Here is a 16,245-nt window from a genome sequence, read left to right on the forward strand (position 1 = left end):
AACCGGAATCCTTTCTGGTTAACATCACTACCTTTCCCTCTCTATCTATCTATCTCTATCTCACGTCCATGTGACGTTTTTCCAAAAAGTAACTCGGCTGTATGCTTTTTTTTTCTTTTTCCTCAGTCGTACAATTTGCACTTATGCCACCTCTAGAGCTCTAATTTTGTGTAAAGTAAGAAGAACACTTGCTTTCATCTTCTGACAGAGTCGCCCGTAAGGACTCTAATATACGAGTAGGAAAGAAATCATGCCACCTGAGAAGGAGACCATGCATTCGTGGGAAAGAAAACGGAGGGAGAGAAATAAAGGAGTAATGTTGTCAAAAAAGATACCCGCTGTCGATTCGAGTTCTTTTTATCGTGTTGGCCCGCCGCTGTGGCTCAGTGCTTTTGACGTTCGGCTGCTGATCGCCAGGTGACGCGTTCGATGCCGGCTACGGCGGCTGCATTTTGATGGAGGCGAAATGTAAAACGTCCACGTGCTGCGCGATGTGAGTGCACGTTAAAGAACCGCCGGTGTTCTGACTTGACCCGGAGCACTCCACTACGGCGTCCCTCGCAGCCCATGTGTCGTTTCGGGGCGTTAAGTTTCACTATTTAAATTTCTTTATCGTGTTGGCTTCGCTTTCCCAATCTATGAAGCAGGCGCGCAACATGTGTCACAAGAGCACACAGAAAAAAAAGCTACACACCGTCGTCATATGTTAAATGTAATTAATGCCTTCAGAAGCGACACATGGGCAATGAGAGCCGCAGTAGTGGAAGGCTCTGGAAATTTCGACCAGCTGGGGTTCTTTAATGTGCACTGACATAGCACTGTACATAGGCCTCTAGAATTTCGCTTCCATCGAAATTCGGTCTCCCCGGCCGGGATCGAACCCGCATCCTTCGGGTCTAATAATCACAGATTTACGATGACACTGCCTAACAAGTAATTCTCATGGGAAGAACCGCAGAGGATTATTATGGTCTTCAACAGTCAGTGCAGAACAATAGGCATAGAAATTGATATCAAGAGAAATAAAGGACATGAGTCTTGGAAGGAAACAGTAGTTCACGATAAGCACCAAAGCACTGGAGTACGGTAAGACAATACAGCGGACAGGAGAATCCCCCAAGGTGGAGTAAATTTGTAATAAGGGAGTAATTACTCATTGGCATCCACCCAAGCGCAGCCATACGGCTACAAATCTAATTTACGGCTACAAGCTTGCCGTCCCGGTTAGCTCAGTTGGTAGAGCGACTGCTCCGGTGAAGCGGTGGTCCCGGGTTCGAACTCCGAACCAGGACGAATTTTTCTGTGATTACGAAGTTTCTGACAAAGCTGTATAGCTTTCCTTTGTAGCCGTACGGCTGCGCTTGGGTGGATGCCAATGAGTAATTACTCCCTTATTACAAATTTACTCAACTTTGGGGGATTCCCCTAAACATTTCACCAACACTGTTCCCACTTCGAGTTATTGATCAATTCGCTCTCGCCCTACCATAAGCTTGTCGTCCCGGTTAGCTCAGTTGGTAGAGCGACTGCTCCGGTGAAGCGGTGGTCCCGGGTTCGAACCCCGGACCAGGACGAATTTTTCTTCAACTACGAAGTTCCTGAGAAAGCTGTATAGCTTTCCTTTGTAGCCGTATGGCTGCGCTTGCGTGGATGCCAATGAGTAATTACTCCCTTATTAGCGGACCGGAGAGTGAAATAACTTTGAGAATATCTTGTATTACTCCCTGTCGCTTTGAAATAGAGATCTTTCTCGGTAATAAACTCGCCCCACGTACGTCTTTGAGCGCGTGAATATAAGTTACTTCAAAGCAGAAGCGTATCAGCGTCACAGAGACACGCTCGTAGGATGTGTCCCAATCTTCAATATACGACAAGTCTTGCAGCCGTCGCCGGAAAGAGGGCTGAACAAAGGAATCCCCTCTTGACAAATCTCTTGTCTTAGATCCTCGATACGAATTCTCTTTGGGAATACTAAAACAAAAGAGACTTTTCTGCTCCGCTGTTCAGCCCCTTGCAGGATTTTCTTAGCTACAGCAAAGAACAAAACAAGAAAGCCGCGAAGTAGGGAATTTCGTTGCTTTCTTTCCCTTCACTGTTTACAATTTCTTTTTGCTTCTTCGAGCTGCTGTGCAAACAGCCGGCAAATGCTATTAATACCGCTTTTTTTGGTTGGTCCTTTTTTTGTTTCCTGTTGTTCAGTAGACTTCACGCCCTGTGCTCTTTCTGTCTTATCGATGGACGGAAATAAATTTAGTCACGGGCGCTCTTTCAGAAACCAGTTTTGTGCTTTGTACCTGGAACTACCGGTACGTTCTTTGTTTGTTCGTCTCTCCCACACCCGTATTAAACTAAATGTTGCAAAGAGAATCTTGCCAGCCGTACATTATTGGTTCATTGAAAACACGACCATTTGATTTTTCATGTTTTGTTGAAACCGAATATTCAATTTATCAGCACAAAGCGAATTGACCATGAAGACATCCCTCTTTCATTTCGAGTCATTAAGAGCATGAAGACTTGACATAGTCTTTGTCACGTGCTAGGGAGCGTTTTAAATGCGGATTCAGAGCAAATAATAAGGTTAGATCAAGCCAGAGGTGGACTAAAAGAGATAGGAATGACTGTTTCATAAAACAACGCAGAGGAGCCGCCATGACAGCAGCTGGAAAAAGAAGCGGTCCACCCGAGAATTCATGTTCCTCGCCATGTACACGTTCTGTCATTAGGCTGAAAGGCCCAGCCATGGAAGAGTAAAATGCAGGGCTAAAGCTCAGTCACAGTGTTGTCCTCCTCGCAGTCACAGAACTAAATTGGTGGACAGACGCGACAATGTTTGAGGACACTGCTGGAGCACGCCTGGGCTGTCTCGTCGTTATGTAGACGTAAAGCAAGTGCTTGTAGGTGGACTAAGAGTGCTGAGGCTTTGCAGGCCACTCGTTTGCTGCGTACGGAGGCCGAACCGTCTACAGCACTCTCGAAAATTGGGAGCCCGCAGGAAGTAGCAGCAGTAGCAGCGGCCCATCGGCGCGCCACGCCAACGTCTACAAACATCCCCGCGTAAAGCAATGACCAACGGTGTGCTTTTGCGAGTGTCTGCGGCCAAAGAACTCAAAACGGGGAGCAGGGATTTTGGGAAATTCATTCCGCATCTTGATTCCTGATTAAGCGCTGCATCCTAATCAGCGCAGGTAATCGGCTCAATACTGGAAACGCATTGTCAAAGGCCGGCCGTACAAAGGGCCAGAGTAAAACCATCCATTTGCAATACTGGGCCGATTACCTGTGGTGCTTGGGATCCGACTCTACTGCCTTTCTTTTAGCCCTGTATCAAAGTACTTGAATGACGTGGGTTTAATCACCATGCGCGTGAACGCTTGCTCTGATTTGGTGCGGTGTCATTGCGCAGAGTGCTTCTATAGGCTAGCGTACGGAAGGGAGTGCGCCCACAGTTCGGCCATTGCGGTTGCTTGATGGACGCGATTTCTTGTATTTCGCTATATGGTTTGTCTATTCAGACCAGCCTTTGCTTGAAAGCCTACCGGTATATGTACACAATGTATGTATATATGTATATGAGTATATGGGTATATGGGTATATGTGCATATATGTATATATGTATATATGTATATATGTATATATGTATATATGTATATATGTATATATGTATATATGTATATATGTATATATGTATATATGGTTGGTTGGTTTATGGGGTTTAACGTCCCAAAGCGACTAAGGCTATGAGAGACGCCGTAGTGGAGGGCTCCGGAAATTTCGACCACCTGGGGTTCTTTAACGTGCACTGACATCGCACAGTACACGGGCCTCGAATTTCTCCTCCAAAGAAATTCAGCCGCCGCGGCCGGGATCGAACCCGCGTCTTTTGGGCCAGCAGCCGAGCACCATAGCCACTGAGCCACCGCGGCGGCTATGTATATATGTATATATGTATATATGTATATACGTGTATATGTATATATGTACCAATATATATACGCAATAAACTTTTCCAATGAAGGAAAAAGCTTCTTTAGATCGCCTGTAAGAAGCTCAATTTCGGCTTGTTGGTGTTGGTGTTGGTGTATTGGTGTATTGTAAGCCGGCATGTAAAATATCGCAAAGGATACGCAAGAGAAATAAGCGGAGTACGATATCGGCCTATCATTTGTGTCCTCTAATGTTTTCATCTTCCAACGTGTATTTCTTTATTCTTACACCTACAGTTTGTCCTGACAGCCTTATTACAGAGGCATTCCCACAAATAGTGCATGAGGGGGGGCCAAGGCCGCCACTTCTGTTGAACAGAGTGAGAGGTTCAAAGTATAGTAGTAGCAATGAAAAGGCATGGCGAGAGGTAGCAGTTCGTCTGCAGTCGACTCCTGACCGCACTGTAATTTGAACGTAAGCACTTGGTTTCGCACACTCCATTTATATTTTTATTAATTTCAGCCATGACCCAATCAGTGTGCGTGTTGCTTTCTCATCCGCGGGTGAGAGAGACGGGATTCGGTACGAAAGGATGGGAGCTTAACCTTCTCTAATGAGCGGTGCTGACTTGCGAAATGAACGCCTTAAACAAAGGTACAGACCTTAAACTAGCTGGTATTGGGCATCGCAGCACTACTGCATTTCACGGCAAGTTAGCAAATGCGAGTGGTCACGCAACAAAGTATGCTCATGGGCTCTGCAAAAGCACGCTCACCCCTCATGACTCTAGTCGTTCAAAATGTAGGCTAGTGACTCATCTCATTTCAATAGATGCCTGTGTATTGTGTGTTTGATTAATTTTATTTTTCGGCGCATGACACTGCAATGTTGTTTTCTGAACATATTTTCAAAAAACTTTCTGGTTAACACCGCTGCCTTTCTTCTTTCCCTTTACCTCTATCTCCTATATACACTGGCAGAGGACAAAATCATTTCTGATAAAATAGGAAAGTTTGTGAAACTATCAGCGCTACCTGGTACAGCTGTAAGGCGTTTTCCTTCAAACGTAGGTTGCTTTCTTTATTATTTGCTCACCCGAGAAATGCAAAAAAAAGGCTGAGGCTTAACTTGGTTAAGCCTGGAGAATGCGAAGTATCATCGTGTCGCGTAATTTGGAGGCGCACAACCACAGCGACGGCGCGAGGTGGGCCCCCGTTTCTCCACTGTTGTGACGTCATCTAGTCACGTGGTGTGACGTTATGTATCACGTGATTTGGAGGCGCGCAAGCACAGCGACGGCGCGAGGTGGGCCCCCGTTTCTCTACTGTCGTGACGTCATCGTGTCACGTGGTGTGACGTAATGTATCACGTGATTTGGAGGCGCATAACCACGGTGAAGGGCTGAAGTGGTAGCTAAAGTAGTATGCTTCGCATAAAATGATCCACACGTAAATCATAATTTTACTGCATATTTTGCTTCGCCTTCGAGAAGCGTTCTTGGTTTCTTCGAACTAACCTCTTTTCGCATGTCAGTGGATTTAAATTCTTAGGTTTCAACTCTGTCACGGTCATGGGAAATTTTGGTAATTTACAATGTTTAAGAATGAGCGTAATTGTGGCGCTATCGGTGACGATAGGCGAAAAAATGGTTTTAATAGAATAGAGCGTAACCTGTTATGTACGTGGTAAAAGCAGAACCGAAATGTGAGGCAAGCCGTAGGGAATGCTTTGGCATTTATTTCAACCAATTAGTAATCTTCTATCAGAATTTTATTTAATAATACCTATTCACAGGTTCATGTCGCATTATGCTGTATTCAGAATGTAGGAACCACTGTAAGAAGTCGCAACAACGAGCTATCGCTGAACAGCAGAACGTCGTTGGAGTCGCTAAGCCACAAGCGGCATGTGGTACATATCTCAAGAAATGTCTTAATTGCCGACTTCTCGCACACTTTATGCTGATCTCGTCACTGCGCTTAGTTTACCTGCCTCTGCTACTCCAAGCATGTAGCCAACCACATGCATTTCCTGCAAGAGAGAATCCATTCTTTGAACGTCAACCACTAATACACCTATATGGGAATAAAAAGAGAGTAAGGTGTCGTCTATAAATGCGCTCCCCATTTTAAAGTGTGTGCGCAAGAGGACAACTACACTTCCTTTTTACTGCTTTCTTTTATTGCGAAAGCAATACTACTTGCACTTTCCAGGGTGACCACCATTGACCTTCATTTGACCTTGATGCATTAGTTGGATTAGATTGGATTACATTAGATTGGATTGGACTGGACTGGATTGGATTTGATTGGATTAGATTGGATTACAGTAGATTACAGTAGATTACATAGGATTGAATTCGATTGCATTGGATTAGATTGGAGTGGATTGGATTGGATTGTATAACCGATGCATCACCACAAGTCTAACCACAAGCAACGCCACCAGCTACACTACCAGCTGTACCATGGCGTAAGTATGGATATTGCTTTCGCAATTACCGGGCTTAAAGAAGCTAAGCCACAGCGAATTTTTTATGCGAAGCATATTGCTAGAGCTACCACTCACGCCGTCGCCGTGGGACCCCCACGTGACACCGTGACGTCACACCACGTGACATCGGATGAGAGAGCCGGCCTCCACCTCGCGCCGTCGCCGTGGGACCCCTAGCCGTCACACCCGCGCATTTCGAACGCGCGTTCACACTCGGTGTAGGTGAAACGCTCGCTCCACCGGGCAGGCGCACGCGGCTTCCGTGGCAATCCAGGCGCCCACCCAACGCGCGTCTCGGGGTTAGTCGGCGTTCCGCTTCTAGTGGTTGTATTAAAATGACCAAGTATTCAACCAAGGAAAGCCATGTATTACCAAGCCTAGCCATCAATATGCTTCGCATCTGACCAGGGTTAACCAAGTTAAGCCTCAGCTATTTTTTTTGACAGTAAAAAGCCCACAGGCAAAAAAGTCGGAAGGAGAATACAATGTGACAGAGTCTGATAAACTGATAGAACGGTTTTTGATATATGTGGACCGAGTGTGTGTGTGCAAAAGAAGCGGTTGCATTCACTGTCTTTTGATTCGAAGCGAATTCGAAGCTAATAGCAATTTTCTTCGAATAATTTCGAAGCAAATACTTCGAATAGTACTTCTGGCACTAAAAAAAGGCTGAATGACAGTAGGCATTTCCAAAACCATTTATTTTCCTAACACACGATGCCATTACATACTGCACTGAGGCTTTATTTAAAACCATGCTTCAAAATTTTGAGAGCACCTAAAGTGTGTTAAGAACAATTTTTACCGGTTTGGTAATAAATAGTTATAACACATAAAAATACCGTCTGCTTTCTAATAAGAAATTAGAGATAAAATAGAAAAATGACAGTATAACAGAACGGTGCCAGTAGTACAACCAATAACTGAAACCACAGGAGTAACTGCACTACACTGCAGCAAGAGTGCTGAGAACAATAATGAAAAAAAGGAAATTCTGCACTACCGGTGACCAGTGGTCGAACGGGTCGAATGTCCAACACTGAGCTAGGCAATCACGTTCGGTGCACCGACTTGCCACTTGCGTTGCTTGCGTTTCTATAGTTTAGGATCCTCACTTCTTGGCTTGGATTGCGCCTTCTTTTCGGTTACGCCAATGAGACTGCTGCGTCCAAAGGTGTTAAAATGGAACATAGGCTGACCGGACCTCCTAGCAGCACTGGCAGCATCGCAAAATCGCGTATCCAAAGCTCCCACAGCACCGATAGGTTGGCCGTACTGTCGGGGACAGAGCGTTCAGGACGCGCAGCTCATGGCTCAAATGCATCGCCATCGCCTTGCGGCCGGAGATTGGCGCGTCTATTTCGCTATCCGAGGGGTGCTCGTATGGAAACGTCGGCTCTGCTCTGTCTCTCTTGGGTTTAGTGCGGCAAACTGGCGCTCTTCCCGGCCTATGCCGTCACTCTGACAAGGCGTGTCGCACGATACATTTTTTATGCGAAGCATATTGCTAGAGCTACCACTCACGCCGTCGCCGTGGGACCCCCACGTGACACCGTGACGTCACACCACGTGACACCGTGACGTCACACCACGTGACACCGTGACGTCACACCACGTGACATCGGATGAGAGATGGTGTCTTCGGCTGACGGCACTCGTGGAGTTTTCTACGCACTCGTGCGGTGCCTCACGTTCGGCTGGATGCCACTCGTGCAGTGCCGTACATTCGGGTGGGACGAGCACGACACGCGTGCGCGCCACCGCGCCACAGTGGAGACCGACGGTGGAGCGTGGCGCAATCCCGTCGTGCAGCGCGCGCTAGCAGACGACGCTGTTCACGCTCGTTGGTTGACGCCGCATCGACGAAGAGGAAAAACGGACGAAACGTTACAAGTGGGCACATTTTAAAGAAATGTTAAAGTCATAGCAGCTGCAATGCATTTATTCGCGCTGAAATCACGCAGCCACCGGCCGGCGAGCCATGTGCCTTCCGTTATGAGGAAATTATAAAGGTTTGTCAATATTTTTAGTCTTGCAAGTTCTGCCTTACCTCTTGCAGCGAACGGCATATGCTGTTCATCCGGCATGCGTGCACTTTATAACATCGTACCTTTTGCTAACGTATGCGCAGGTTAAAGGATATCAATAAAGCGACAATGTGGGGCGCTTAGTGGATTGAGACTCACTTGCTGATATTTTCGGAAGTTACTCTAGCTGAAGCTCTAAAGGCGTATGCATAGCAACCGGCAAGCATAGCGCCTTGGTGTGGCGTCTTACAAACCTGCGCCCCCATAATTAATCGCAGTATCTCGCGAGCAGGCTCGTGGGTCCCGCTTTTCCCGCTGATTCTATCAACGCCTGTTACAAGCGCAGTACTGCACTGTTCTGAAGAGGCTGTTAATGCTAATTGTACAAACTTGACTGCGCTCGTTGGCGTCGGCCGCTCGTAGGAATAGCCTCTGAGATCATCGAGAGTCTCGGATGCTTCGGTTAACAGGCGGTAGAAAAAGCAACGGCACTCTGTGAGTGTTTCGCACGTTCGGCTGATGTGCAAGGAGACGTGCCACTCGTGTAGTATTTGACGTCACGTCCTGCGCACCAGCACGGAGACAGTGCATGTCAGCCGAAGACACCAAGAGCCGGCCTCCACCTCGCGCCGTCGCGTGGGACCCCTAGCCGTCACGCCACGTGACACCGTGACGTCACACCACGTGACATCGGATGAGAGAGCCGGCCTCGACCTCGCGCCGTCGCCGTGGGACCCCTAGCCGTCACACCCGCGCATTCCCGCGCATTTCGAACGCGCGTTCATACTCGGTGTAGGTGAAACGCTCGCTCCACCGGGCAGGCAGACGCGGCTTGCGTGGCAATCCAGGCGCTCACCCAACGCGCGTCTCGGGGTTAGTCGGCGTTCCGCTGTAGCCATGCCGTTGTCTTCCCCCACGACGAAGGCTTCTAGTGGTTGTATTAAAATGACCAAGTATTCAACCAAGGAAAGCCATGTATTACCAAGCCTAGTCACTAATATGCTTCGCATTCCCCAGGCTTAGCCAAGCTGAGCCTCAGCAATTTCTTTAAGCATGAAATCTGCCCGGCGGACCCTCCCCCGCGGGACCTAGAGAACCTCAAGACCTGGGTGGTGGTGGTGAAAAACTTTAATCAAAGAGAGCTTGAGGGTTAAAAAAAAAAAAGTAACCCTACTGCATGGTCGGTATCCTTAGTCCGGGACACCGCACGACGAGGCCCCGTCTCGCGCCCGCTTGACCAGAGCCCTTTGGGACTCCAGTGTGGAGCAGTTGAGGAGGGCAGTCTCCCATGCCTCTCGGGTGGGGATGGGGGAGGGGGGAAGGTGAGGATTCTGAGTACATGCCCACACCATGTGAAAGATATCGCAGATCTCTCCACAGTGCGGGCAGCGCCCATCTGTGTTCGGATCGAAGTGTTTTGCTATTGCAGGACAGAGAAGGGTTCCTGTCTGCAGGCGCCGCAGAGTTCGCTCCTCCGCCTTACTCAGCCCCTTGGCGGGTGCCGGGTAGAGACGGTGGCTGTCGCAATAATAAATTAGGATTTCGCGGAACCGCAGAAGCGGTTTATGAGCTTCTGAGCCATGAGAGCTAGGATGAGGAGCCCGGTGTGTGAGCGCTCGGGCGGCCGCATCAGCGGCCTCATTGCCTCGTAGACCCTGGTGGCCAGGAGCCCAGATCACTTTTGTGCGAGTTGGATCGGCGAGAGCGCGTCTTAGAATTTGCGAGGCAAGAGGTGATATTTCGCCTGCAAGATAATGTTCACAGGCCCGGCGAGAGTCTGTGATTACCGTTTTCGATTTTGGATCGGCGGCAGCGAGAGCTATTGCGACTTCCTCCGCTCGTGTTGAATTTGGGGCCCGAAAAGATAGCCCATCGACATTCATTCCCTGGTGGACTACGGCAGCCGTGAAGAATCCCGCGGGCGACGGCCCTGTGATGTCCACGTAATAGACGCCCTCTTTATAACCATATTGCCTCTCAAGCGTGCGAACCCGCGCTTGTCGTCTGCCTTCATGTGAAGCCATGTCCATGTTACGCGGGAGCGGAGCGACCAAGAGCATGTGGCGCCACAGCACCTGGATGTTCTCCGTCCCCTCTGGTATGCATGTGTGTTGGATGTGTAAGCGGTTTAGCAGGCGGCGCCCTCAAGACCTGGGAGGACTGGGAGACCCTGCTGCGCTCGGAGGACCCGGCCGTGCAGACCATCGCCACCGGCCGTGCTGCCAGTGTTATGGACCTTCGGAACATAAACACTTGAGTGCAGTGGGGTCGTGCGGGGACCCTGGGGCGTGCCCCGAATTCCTCTATAAATAAAGTTTTCTCTCTCTGTGCAATGGCGATCTCTTCCGCAAAAGTAATGTTTGGGGCACGGAAAGTAAGGCCCTGAACTGTAGTGTTTTGGTGGATGACGGCCGCCGTGTACCAACCCCCATGGTGTGGGCCGGCCGCATCCACATAGAAGACACCTGGCTTATGGCCATATTGTTGAGAAATAGCCTCCGCCCGCGCGAGACGGCGACCATCATGGGTGTCTGCAGTCATGTTCTTCGGAAGGGGTCGCACCTGGAGTGCAAAGCGCCAGGCTTCAGAGATGCGGACCCGTTCTTCTGTATGTGTTGCGTAGGATATGTGTAAGCGGGTCAGAAGGCGGCTCCCCGCAGGTGTTTTGCTTAGGCGCAAGTATTGATTGTTAAGATGAGCTTCTCGTAACTCCCCAAAGGTATTGGTCATCCCCAGACCGAGGAGACGCTTGTTGGACGTCGTTATGGGGAGGTCGAGCGCTCTCTTATAAATCTTGCGGAGAACTACTTCTAAGGCATTCTCATCGCATTTGCGTAGGTGGGTGTAGGGAGCCGAATATAAAATCCGGCTGGTCACGAATGCATTGGCCAGCCGCAGGGCATCTTTGCATCGTAGTCCCCCCCTTTTATTGGACACCCGGCGGAGCATCCGACCCACCTGGTCCCCCACCTTACGTAGCTTGTTTAGGGTAGTGTCTATCTTGCGCCTATGATGAATGAAAAGCCCCAGTACCCGGATCTCCTCGTGTTCAGGTATCGGTCCGCTAAGTAGGGAAAGGGCAATTTTGGTTGTGCACTTTGAGTTGGGGCGTATGTGCACAAATTCAGATTTGCTCGGGGAGCATTCAAGACCACAGCGACGAGCGTATTCGTCCACAATAGCTGCCGCTTGTTGCAGGTTGGTCTCGATGTCTCCAACCGATTGTTGTGTTGCCCAGAGGGTGATGTCGTCCGCATACAGAGCGTGCTGCACACCGGCGACCTCTACCAGCTGGGTAGGGAGCTTCATCATGGCCAGATTAAATAATAATGGCGAGAGGACAGCTCCCTGTGGGGTCCCTCGTGTGCCAAGTTGATATGGGCCATATTCTGTGTCTTGCAGCCGGATATAGGATTGGCGATCTGTAAGGAATTCTTTGATATAATTGAAAATATTGCGCCCACAGTCTGTTTGCGACAAGTGGGATAGGATGATCTCGTGGGTCACATTGTCGAAAGCCCCCCGCAGGTCAAGTGCGACGACTACTTTATCATTGCTGGGGTGCTCGACGGGGTTGAGAATCTCCTTGTGAAGTTGCAACAGGACATCTTGTGCGGATCGGTGTGGGCGGAAACCGTACATGGTGTCTGCGAAAATGTTTTGCTGTTCCAGGAAAGCCGACAATCTGTCGCGGACCATAGTCTCCATCAGCTTCCCCACACACGAAGTGAGGGAGATGGGCCGGAGGTTGTCGGTGTTAATGGCTTTACCTGGCTTGGGAATGAAAGTTACTAGTGCCGTTTTCCAATCTATGGGGAGTACTGTGCCTCCAATCCAGATAGTGTTGAAGTAATCGAGGAGAGTTTCGTAGGCGGGATCTGGGAGGTTGGCAATAAGCTTTACCGTCACCTTGTCCCGGCCTGGTGCTGTACCTCGCTTCATTTTAGCCAGGGCCGCTTTTAGGTCATGGAGCTGGAACGGTTGATCCAAATCCGCGTTCTCGGAACCTGCATACGAGTACGCCTGACCACGGGGATCCTGGTGTATACTCAGATATTTGTCGCGGAGCGCATCGGCCAGTTTGGCCGTGTCTCCAGTGAAGTTATGTATAGCCCTTTGAAGCTGTTTTTGTGTCTCAGTACGGGTTTGTGCCGGATCAATAAGGGCGCGGAAGAGGCGCCACGTACTCCGACTCGACATTTGCCGAGCTGCAGTGTTGCATCGGTGCACCCAATTGGAGTCGGCGAGTTGGGCCGCGTATTGTGCCGCCTGTTGGGTGATATCCGCGATGCGAATTTTGAGTTTCCGATTGTGTTTTTGACGACGCCAGCGGCGGACTAGGCTGTGTCGTGCCTCCCAGAGGTGGAGGAGGTGGTTATCCACCGCCGGGCTCGCCTCTGAGAGTTGAACATTTTGCTCGACTGATTTCAAGTGGGATACTAGGTGTTGGGACCATGTTGAGTATCCTTGGTCCATTATTGATTGAGGATTGGTGTAGCTGCTCCTAAATTTGGTCCAGTCGGGTAGTTTGGCATTGGCCTGTGGTCTTGTGAGTGGTTTGGTATGGATTGTAGTGGTAATTATGCAGTGGTCGCTACCGAGGGATTCCTCGGTGTTCCTCCAATCTGCATAGCGAATATTTTTCGTAAAGGTGAGGTCCGGACACGTATCGCGTGTAACGGAGTTACCTATACGAGTGGGTTGCGCGGGATCCGTGTGAAGAGTAAGGCCCAGTGTGGAAACAAGCTCCGCCAACTTGCGTCCGCGTTTCTCTTCACGTGTGTACCCCCATAAGGTGCTGGGAGCATTAAAGTCCCCAACGATTATGAGGGGATCCCGATTCGCGACCTTCAAAGCCCGGCTGAAGATGTCTGCGAATGTAACATTTGGTAGCTTTGGGGGACAGTAAATGTTGAGTATGTGCAATGGGGGGTCCTGTTTGCGTAGCGGAAGGATCGTCACCATTACATAGGAGAAATTAGCGCTAAGATCCAGGTCAACCTGGGAGGCCGTGTAATTTTTATGTACGCAGAGGCAGCTCTGCGCATCCTGCTGGTACACCGTGTAACTGGCAAGGGTGGCGCCATTTCCTGGCTCCTGAAGGGCCACCACAGCAGGTAATTCTGGGAAAGTTGTAAGGAAAAGGCGTAGATCGGCTCGCTTTGTGCGTGCCTTGAATCCGCGACAGTTCCACTGTACAATTTGAATAGGGATCGAATTGCTTCGCGGATGCTTCCTATTTCTAGGGGCGCCCGCCATGATCAAGGGTAGAGTTGTGAGTTTGGAGAGAGGAGGCTTGAGAGCCAGTGGCTCCAAAGAGAGGAGCGTTCTCTATACTGGGGATGGCACAGGGGACCTCTTCTTCTTCTCCGGCGATTCGACGCCTAGACGCTTTGAGCTGCCGGCCTGCGAAGGTTTTGAGCGGGCCAGCGCGCTTGGGAGCGCGGGTGAGTTGAGCGAACTGAGCGGTTATGAGGTTCGGGATAGATGCCGCAAGGTGGCTAATTTTGTTGAGTGCCGCCGTAAGTGTGGCATTGATTTGCGTTTCCAATGCGGATATTCTGTTGTTAACTTGAGTTTCGAGCGCGCTCACTCTCGCCTCGAGTGCCGTGAGGGCATGCGCAGCCTGTCCTGAAGGGGTTGCGTCGCTTTCCATTGCCTCTGCTGCGGGTGAGGCAGAGGTGTGGTTGGGGGAATTTTGGCGGGCCTCCGCTATTGCGAGGCGCTTTTGAAAATTTGCAACCTGCTCGCGGAGAGCAGATATTTCTTTTTGTTCGGCAGAGATTGGCCGTGGTTGGGATTGGGAAGGGGGAGGGAGGGGAGAAGCTGCCCTGCCCGCGCCGCTCACCTGGGAGTGTTGCTTGACAACGTTTGCCCACGTCTTGGAGCCGCCGTTCTGGGGAGGTCCGAGGGGCTTCGCTGCACAGGCTTGAGGCGGCGGTGGCGCAGCTGGAGGTTTCCCCTGGCTCCCGGTAGAGGAATTCACAGGCTGGTCCATGGCTTGGTCGGCAGCCTTGGCCTTCAGCTTGTCTGGGCGACGCTTGCCACGCTTGCGTCGATTCCGCTTCGATTTACGGCCGCGCTCGGCATGCGGGGGCTGGATAGCGCGATATTTAGCCGTACACGCAGGGCGCGTCTTAGAATTTGCGAGGCAAGAGGTGATATTTCGCCTGCAAGATAATGTTCACAGGCCCGGCGAGAGTCTGTGATTACCGTTTTCGATTTTGGATCGGCGGCAGCGAGAGCTATTGCGACTTCCTCCGCTCGTGTTGAATTTGGGGCCCGAAAAGATAGCCCATCGACATTCATTCCCTGGTGGACTACGGCAGCCGTGAAGAATCCCGCGGGCGACGGCCCTGTGATGTCCACGTAATAGACGCCCTCTTTATAACCATATTGCCTCTCAAGCGTGCGAACCCGCGCTTGTCGTCTGCCTTCATGTGAAGCCATGTCCATGTTACGCGGGAGCGGAGCGACCAAGAGCATGTGGCGCCACAGCACCGGGATGATCTCCGTCCCCTCTGGTATGCATGTGTGTTGGATGTGTAAGCGGTTTAGCAGGCGGCGCCCTCAAGACCTGGGAGGACTGGGAGACCCTGCTGCGCTCGGAGGACCCGGCCGTGCAGACCATCGCCACCGGCCGTGCTGCCAGTGTTATGGACCTTCGGAACATAAACACTTGAGTGCAGTGGGGTCGTGCGGGGACCCTGGGGCGTGCCCCGAATTCCTCTGTAAATAAAGTTTTCTCTCTCTCTCTCGGCAGTGTGGTGACGTCACGCCGAGACCGAGAGGACTCATCCGGGCACTGAAATCCACTGAATTCCACTCATCCGGGCTCTGAAACGAGAACATCCGGGCACCGTACGAGACCTAACGAGAATCAACGAGACTCTCTAAGCCCTCTTACGGGACCTGCATACAAACGCCGGTTGCTCTCCAAACGAGTCACAAAAAAAAACTCCTGCCAGTTTCTTCTCAATGTTTATCAAGATATCAGTCGAGCTGTGCATTCATAATGCACGGAATTATAATTTCCGATTTCTAATAACGCGTGTAAAAAGCACATACATGCCACAATACACTTCGTTGTCATACGTGATCTGTTCCACCCATCCGGGCACTGAAACGAGAGCATCCCGTCACCGTGGTGGTGGTGAAAATATTTTAATGAAATGGTTTAGGAGGTTGTAGCTGTGGTTGGAGCTCTCAGTCCGGAACCCCATTGGCGTAGGCTGCTGTCCGGGCTCTTTCGATGAGTTGCTTTTGACTCTTTTCGTCCGAGCTGGACAGGGCTGCCTCCCACCCCTCCTGCGTTGGCTGGTTATTAACAGTGATCGCCTGATTTCGTTGGCAGGCCCATACCATATGGTACAGGTCCGCCTTCTCCCCGCAGAATTTGCATTGTGAGTCAAATGACTCCGGGTCTATGGCATGTAGTCTTCGTGGGTTGTTGTAAGTGTTGGTCTGTAGCTTTCGGAGGTGTTGTTCCTCCCCTTTATCTAGTGTCTTAGCCGGCGGAGGGTAGACCCGACGGGATAATCTTAAGTGCTGAAGTATGTCATTGTAAGTTAGTAGTGGGGTAGGAGGTTCCACGGCATCCGCACTGGGTGCCCGGGGGAGAAATGCTCGGGCTGAGGCATGTGCGCTCTCGTTCCCTGGGATGCCCTGGTGACCTGGTACCCATATTAAGTGTTTGTGTGTGGGTTGGTAGCCACGGATGTAGCTATCTTGCAGGATTTTAGCTGCTAGCGGTGCGACCCTGCCCCTGAGGTAATTGCGATACGCTGTCTGTGAATC

The 16,245-nt window shown here is 50.4% G+C and overlaps 1 long non-coding RNA gene across 1 annotated transcript in view; it reads right to left on the reverse strand.

The window, feature by feature from the left end:
* Positions 1 to 14,559, reverse strand: part of LOC149364042 (uncharacterized) — a 403,326-nt gene extending 388,767 nt beyond the window's left edge. Inside the window, exon 1 of the long non-coding RNA XR_016289139.1 lies at positions 14,297 to 14,559. This is a non-coding gene — a long non-coding RNA (uncharacterized LOC149364042). The remainder of the gene's footprint in view (positions 1 to 14,296) is intronic.
* Between the last annotated feature and the right edge of the window lie 1,686 nt (positions 14,560 to 16,245).

This window comes from Amblyomma mixtum, chromosome 2 (assembly GCF_055824585.1).
Source record: "Amblyomma mixtum isolate Tamu chromosome 2, ASM5582458v1, whole genome shotgun sequence".
Lineage (NCBI taxonomy): Eukaryota > Metazoa > Arthropoda > Arachnida > Ixodida > Ixodidae > Amblyomma > Amblyomma mixtum.